The 6,206-nt window shown below is 47.7% G+C and overlaps 1 protein-coding gene across 2 annotated transcripts in view; it reads right to left on the bottom strand.

Annotated features, from left to right (window-relative positions):
- The window catches only part of pitpnm3 (PITPNM family member 3), a 236,593-nt gene that overhangs the window by 207,581 nt on the left and 22,806 nt on the right, over nucleotides 1-6,206 (bottom strand). The window lies entirely within an intron of this gene.

Here is a 6,206-nt window from a genome sequence, read left to right as displayed (position 1 = left end):
ATTGTTTTGATGAAAGTCAAAAATCATTTCATGTGGAGAGATATTATTTGTCGCATTTAAATAGTGTCTTACAGCATGCAAAAAAGCCCATCTTCGGCCCAACTTGCCCACACCAACCAACATGTCCCACCTACACAAGTCCCACCTGCCCAGGTTTGGCCCAATATCCCTCTAAACCTGTCCTATCCATGTGCCTGTCTAAATGTTTCCTAAACTTTGCGATTGTCCCCACCTCAACTACCTCCTCCGACAGCTCGTTTCCCCTCAGGTTCCTATCTTGTCCCCCCTCACCTTAAACCTATGCCCTCTCATTTTCAATTCATGTGTCTAACCATAAGTTCATAAGCTCTAGGAGCAGAATTAGGCCATTTGGCCCATCAAGTCTATAGACAATAGGTGCAGGAGTAGGCCATTTGGCCCTTCGAGCCAGCGCCGCCATTCAATGTGATCATGGCTGATCATCCACAATCAGTACCCCGTTCCTGCCTTCTCCACATATCCCCTGACTCTGCTATTTTTAAGAGCCCTATCTAGCTCTCTCATGAAAGCATCCAGAGAACCTGCCTCCACCGCCCTGTGAGGCAGAGAATTCCACAGACTCACCACTCTCTGTGAGAAAATGTGTTTCCTCGTCTCCGTTCTAAATGGCTTACTCCTTAATCTTAAACTGTGGCCCCTGGTTCTGGACTCCCCCAACATCGGGAACTACTCCACCATTCAATCGTGGCTAATCTCTCTTTCCCTCTCACCCCCATTCTCTTGCCTTCTCCCCATAACCCCTGACACCTGTACTAATCAATATTTCCCGATCACCCTTACCCGATCTATTCCTCTCATGATTTTGTACACCGATGTCTTATGTTCTCAAAGTTTAATGGCAAAATTCATAATGCAGAGATTGGACAAGTCGTTTAGTTTTGTTGCCACATGTGCTGAGGTAGAGTGTAAATCCTTTCTGTTGTGTGTTGTCTGGTCAGTTGAACATCAAGCCGTGCTCAGTGTATAATAATGAACATTATGAGCATGCATGTTTAGTTTAGTTTAATTGAATATAAATATACAGCATGGAAATAGGCTATTCAAGAATAAGGGGTCGGCCATTTAGAACGGAGATGAGGAAACAGATGAAGAAGAAAGGAAGAGGCAGAGACAGTGGGCTGTGGGAGAGCTGGGAAGGGGAGGGGAAGGAGGGAGAAAGCAGGGACTACCTGAAATTGGAGAAGTCAATGTTCATACCACTGGGGTGTAAACTGCCCAAGCGAGATATGAGGTGCTGCTCCTTCAATTTGCGGTGGGACTCACCCTGGCCATGGAGGAGGCTCAGGACAGAAAGGTCGGATTCGGAATGGGAGGGGGAGTTGTAGTGCTGAGCCACCGGGAGATCAGGTAGGTTACGGCAGACTGAGCGGAGGTGTTCAGCGAAACGATCGCCGAGCCTGCGCTTGGTCCCGCCGATATATACAGGAGTCCACACCTGGAACAGCAGATACAGTAGATGAGGTTGGAGGAGGTGCAAGTGAACCTCTGCCTCACCTGGAAAGACTGTCGGGGTCCTTGGATGGAGTCGAGGGTGGAGGTATAGGGGACAGGTGTTGCATCTCCTGTGGTTCAGGGGAAGATACCTGGGGAGGGGGTGGTTTGGGTGGGAAGGGACGAGTTGACCCGGGAGTTGCGGAGGGAACGGTGGAGATGGGAAGCTGTGGCAAGTGGTGGGATCCCGTGGGAGGTGGTGAAAATGTTGGGGAATTATGTGTTGTATGCGACGGCTGATGGGATATATCCTGACTCCGAGACTGAAGCTGGTCGATACAAAGCAAAGCAGATATCCTCTTGCAGGCCTTCTCGATAGAATCTCCAAACTGAAAATACATCGAGCTTATACATGTATCTCAGTCTGAACAGAAAACAGAATATGCAAAAACCCACGCGTTCTCTGGGAGAGCGTGCAAACGCCGTACTGGCAGCACCCGTAGTCACGATCAGGGGTAACTGAACACAATCTGAAAGTAAAATAATCACCGTGATTAAACCATTTCAGAAAGAACTGCAGTTGCTGGAAAAATCGAAGGTAGACAAAAATGCTGGAGAAACTCAGCGGGTGAGGCAGCATCTGTGGCAGCTCCGTAGATGCTGCTTCACCCGCTGAGTTTCTCCAGCATTTTTATCTACAGTGATTAAATCAATCGTGCCTCCGTTCATACACTGGGTCGCTGGCGCCGTGAGGCAGCAACTATACCACCACCTAATTTGAGGAAGGACATTCTTGCTATTGAGGATGTGCAGCGTAGGTTTACAAGGCTAATTCCCAGGATGGCGGGACTGTCATATGCTGAGAGAATGGAGCAGCTGGGCTTGTGCACTCTGGAGTTTAGAAGGATGAGAGGTAATCTCATCGAAACATATAAGATTGTTAAGGGTTTGGAAACATGTTCCCGATGTTGGGGGAGTCCAGAACCAGGGGCCACAGTTTAAGAATAAGGGGTAAGCCATTTAGAATGGAGACGAGGAAACACTTTTTCTCACAGAGAGTGGTGAGCCTGTGGAATTCTCTGCCTCAGAGGGCAGTGGAGGCAGGTTCTCTGGATGCTTTCAAGAGAGAGCTAGATAGGGCTCTTAAAGATAGCGGAGTCAGGGGATATGGGGAGAAGGCAGGAATGGGGTACTGATTGTGGATGATCAGCCATGATCACATTGAATGCTGGTGCTGGCTCGAAGGGCCGAATGGCCTACTCCTGTACCTATTGTCTATTGCGTCGGAAGGAACTGCAGATGCTGGTTTACACCGAACATGCTGGAGTAACTCGGCGGGACCGGCAGCAGCATCTCTGGAGAGAAGGATCTCTGAAGGAGGGTCTCGGCCCGAAACGTCTCCCGTTCCTTCTCTCCGGAGATGCCGTCCTGTCCCGCTGAGTCACTCCAGCATTTTGCGTCTATCGAAGAAATGATCAACTGTTTTGTTGGCTCTAATTATCTACTTAGCTTTAACAATCTGAGTGTTGACAAGTAACTTTGCAGAATTACAAATTTATGACTGGAAACATACTGGAGCTGCCAGGACAACTCATGAATATAAAGAAAAACTGCTATGCCGGGACACAGTAATTCATGTTGGATGGTCTCTGAAGGCTTCTGAGGACAGAGATTACAAAACTGCTGTTGTGCAGGCTAGCGTTCTTGAGTAGACAAACACCCGATCTACTGATAGACTGACAGATATGCCTTTGATCACATTTGACACATCGAACAGTACAGTATTCGAATAGTGAAAGGCTTGGATTGAGTGGATGTGGAGAGGATGTTTCCACTGGTGGGAGAGTCTAGGACCAGAGGTCACAGCCTCAGAATTAAAGGACGTTCCTTTAGGAAGGAGATGAGGAGGAATTTCTTTAGCCAGAGGGTGATGAATCTGTGGAATTCTTTGCCACAGAAGGGCGCGTTGGCCAAGTCAATGGATATTTTTGAGGCAGAGAAGATAGATAGATTCTCGATTAGTACGGGTGTCAGGGGTTATGGGGAGAAGGCAGGAGAATGGGGTCAGGAGGGAGCGATAGATCAGCCATGATTGATCAGCGGAGTAGACTTGATGGGCCGAATGGCCTAATTCTGCTCCTATCACTTATGACGTGACTTTACAGTACAAGTAACATCTCCGGAGAAAAGGTATGTGGAATACACCTCTCTAAGATCTCCCCTCATCTTGGAGGGATATGTGGGCAGGTGGGACTAGTGTAGATTGGACATGTTGGCCGGCGTGGGCAGGTTGGGCCGAAGGGCCTGTTTCCGCGCCGTTTGACTCGATGGCGTTTCCAACCCGACTTTGGTACGATATCATTGATTCATCTCGATTCTCTTTTGTCGATTAGTGCTTGTGATGACATTAAGATTTGGTTCCCTTAGTCATTTCCAGCTGAGAGGTCGTGCAGCCATTCAGCTTATACTTGGTAGCCCTCGCAGTCTGACTCCATCACCACCCCGCACTGCACTGAGTAAACAGAGTCAGGGAATAGAGCAGAGGGGAGAGAACCACGATTACTAAAGGAAGGCAACGTCTCATGTCCTAGAATGGAAGGAGATGAGGAGATATTTCATTAGATGCTGGTAGATCATGGTAGATGCACAGAGTCTCTTGCCCAGAGTAGGGGAATCGAGGACCAGAGGACATAGATTCAAGGTGAATGGGGAAAAGATTTAATAGGAATATGAGGAGTAACTTTTTCACACAAAGGGCGGTGGGTGTATGGAACAAGCTGCCGGAGGTGGTAGTTGAGGCCGGGACTATTCCCATCGTTTAAGAAACAGTTAGACAGGTACATGGATAAGACATGTTTGGAGGGATATGGACCAAGCGCAGGCAGGTGGGACTAGCGTGGCAGGGACATTGTTGGGCGGTGTGGGCAAGTTCGGCCGAAGGGCCTATTTCCCCACTGTCCACGACTCCTTGCCTCTAGTCAGAGGGTGGTGAATCTGTGGAATTCTTTGGAGGCCAAGTCAGTGGATATTTTTAAGGCAGAGACAGATAGATTCTCACCCACGATGCTGTGATTAAATGATCATTTGTTTCCCGAACCATCTTGTGTGAGCTCACCACTCTGCGCGGAGAAAGTGGAGCAACCATAAATGACAGAATAAATCTACATTTGTGAATGTTTGCTCAGCGATGCCTAGCACAGGATAGACAGTTCACAAATGGTAACTGACACTGCATTACTTCAAACATCTCCACACAAACTTGCAAAAACTGTTCACAGCAAATGCATATTAGAAAGTGCAATCCTTTTCGATGAGACTGTGACCATCTTATTGCAACAAACTAGCCCTAAACCAAAGTAGCCCTAACAGACAATGCCATGAAGGCCAAGAGACCAACATCTAGCACCCTGAGGGAGTTCCGGGACTGCTGGGCACCGAGGGGGGTTGAATGTATCCTTGACAAGGATTGCAATATAATTGTTTAGCAGTTGCTTAGCATATTTGTTCGTCTTGTATTATGGTGGTGTTTTGTTTTATTGTATTGTCAATACTATTTTAATATTTGAATAAATATTTTTGATTAAAAATTTTTTTTTAAAAATTTTAAAAAAGAGAGACCAACATCTAATTAGTTAATGGGAGATTACAAATTAGCCTGGGCGGCACGGTGGCGCAGTGGTAGAGTCACTGACCTCACAGCGCCAGAGACCCGGGTTCGATCCCGACTACGGGCGCTGTCTGTACGGAGTTTGTACGTTCTCCCCGCGACCCTGCGTGGGTTTTCTCCAGATGCTCCGGTTTCCTCCCACACTCCAAAGACGTGCGGGTTTTGTAGGTTTGTTTAATAATAATAATAATAATACATTTTATTTATGGGCGCCTTTCAAGAGTCTCAAGGACACCTTACAAAAATTTAGCAGGTAGAGGAAAAACATGTAAGGGGAATGAAATAAATAGTAGAGACATGACTAGTACACAAAGTAAAGACAGAATTCAGTTCAAAACACAATATGAGGCAATTAATGCACAGATGAAAAGGGAGGGGGACGTGGGGCTAAGGATAGGCAGAGGTGAAGAGATGGGTCTTGAGGCGGGACTGGAAGATGGTGAGGGACACGGAATTGCGGATCAGTTGGGGGGGGGGAGTTCCAGAGCCTGGGAGCTGCCCTGGAGAAGGCTCTGTCCCCAAAACTGCGGAGGTTGGACTTGTGGATGGAGAGGAGACCGGCTGATGTGGATCTGATGTTTGGCTTGGTGTACATGTAAAATTGTCCCTGGTGTGTGTTGGGTGGCGTTTAGTGTGCGGGGATCGCTGGTCGGCGCGGACTCGGTGGGCCGAAGGGCCTTTTTCCGCGCTGTGTCTCTAAACTAAACAAGGTGGCAATGCAGATATATCAGAAGCAACACACTCTTACTGCAGTCTGTGCTCAAAATACTTCAGTGGGGTTTCTAAAAATAGCCTGGTGTTGGATCTGACGGACAATGTGTGAACGGCTGTCAGAGACAGAATGAAGGCTGAGGAACATTTCACAGGAGGTCTCGCAGCTTTCCTTTATCTGGCAAATTAATAAACGCTGAGAAGTGCTCTCGACAAGCTGATGCAAAAGGCCTCTTCATGGGTAATTGCACGTCGAAGGGCAAGTTAAAATGATTCCTCACCCTTTCATTCTTAGGGCGGCACAATGGTCCAGCGGTAGAGTTGCTGCCTTACAAGCGCCAGAGACCCGGGTTCGATC

The sequence above is a fragment of the Amblyraja radiata genome, chromosome 28 (genome assembly GCF_010909765.2).
Source record: "Amblyraja radiata isolate CabotCenter1 chromosome 28, sAmbRad1.1.pri, whole genome shotgun sequence".
Taxonomy (NCBI): Eukaryota; Metazoa; Chordata; class Chondrichthyes; order Rajiformes; family Rajidae; genus Amblyraja; species Amblyraja radiata.
Note: the sequence above shows the minus strand (reverse complement) of the source record. Positions and strands in the feature narration are given on the sequence as shown.